This window comes from Orycteropus afer, unplaced genomic scaffold (assembly GCF_000298275.1).
Source record: "Orycteropus afer afer isolate SDZICR_OR568_19922 unplaced genomic scaffold, OryAfe1.0 scaffold00388, whole genome shotgun sequence".
Classification (NCBI taxonomy): domain Eukaryota; kingdom Metazoa; phylum Chordata; class Mammalia; order Tubulidentata; family Orycteropodidae; genus Orycteropus; species Orycteropus afer.
In genome coordinates, this window is record NW_006921975.1 from 175,296 (window position 1) to 176,787 (window position 1,492).

General features: G+C 34.4%; 1 protein-coding gene across 1 annotated transcript in view; it reads right to left on the reverse strand.

The window, feature by feature from the left end:
* STAG2 (stromal antigen 2) overlaps window positions 1-1,492 on the reverse strand; it is an 86,832-nt gene that overhangs the window by 32,717 nt on the left and 52,623 nt on the right. The window lies entirely within an intron of this gene.

The window sequence follows — 1,492 nt, forward strand, 5'->3', positions numbered from 1 at the left end:
CACCTGTAGTTTCCAGCCAAACAAAAGACAGGTATATGAGATTTACCTGAGGTAGATACACTCCTTGGAGAGAACAATCATGGGAGAATAGAAGGGCTGTGTATGCACAGGGAGACAGCTCAGGGGGCAGGAGTGCATGGAGGGAAGGACACAAGGAAGAGGTAACTATGGGAAGAAGTGGGAGGGGAGCTGTTGCATTGTGGTAAACTGTGGTCAATATCATGAGACAAAGTATATGTGAACCTCTGTATGGAAAGTAAATTTGCTCTGTAAACCTTCACACAAATCACAATTTTTAAAAAAAAGGAATAGCATTTCTCTTATTTGTAGGATATCGGTTATACTGGTAAAAAAAAAAAAAAAAAAACCCTAAACAATGGACTAAAATCAGCTTTGTAGTATTAAACAAATTTTAAAACTTTTTAAATGATTCTTAAACTAAAAAGATTTATATTATTCTTGCAATTTTTTCTATTTTGAAATATTTACCACTTAATTTAGAATAGAAATAAATAGATCAATCTAATTAATTGATCTATGAAGGTCAACCACATTAATTTATGTGAGGCACAACCTATGGCTCATCTTCCAATACTGCATGTCAACTGCTAGAATAACCAGCACATGTCTGGTATATATAATAGTCAAGTTAAACATGATAAATGCAGGGTTAACATGGAGATCTAATTTGGTGAAGCTTCACTACAAACAATTTTTACTCCGTAGTATTCATTTTTAACCTTTTTCCTGCCAAAAAAGTATTACTTTCTTCATATTTTAATTTTTAACTCACTGCCTCCAAATACAACATCCTGATATTTAAATAAACTTCTTTCTGTGTATCTGAAAAAAGTATACTACATAAGTAACAATGATACATTCATTTTTCAAGGGAAAAATCCCATTTCTAGACATAACAGCATCTTTAAAAACAGAGAAATTCCAAGCATTTTTTACAATGCTTCTGAAGATCTATGCAAAACAAACATAATTATAAGGATTCCTTTCTGAAGAAATTATCTATGAGAACTAATTCTATAACTCTCACAAACGTTTAATATTTATAAAAATGAGCCCAGACAATATTTCAAGGCATTATCCTTTACCACAGTGAAATGTTCAAGCTTCCAATTCACAAATAGAAATGGCAGTACTATTAGTTCAATTATTAAAGACATCAAGGATTACCCTTATGGATCAAATTTTGAAAGTCTTATGACCTTGACACAGCCAGCTACCCAGAGCGAGTGAGTAGTTGAACCTGTCTCTCCTTGTCCAGAGCAAAGAAGAATGAAGAAAACCAAAGATTCATGGAAGGAATTAGTCCTAGCAACTAGTACAACAGGTGATACCCGCAGCCTATACGACTATGAGACCAGAACAACTAGATGGTGCCTGGCTACCACTGTCAACCACTCGGAGGGGGATCTCTGTAGGAGATCCTGGATAGAGAGGAACAAAACTCAAAATCATTTGGGGGGAAAAAAAAAAA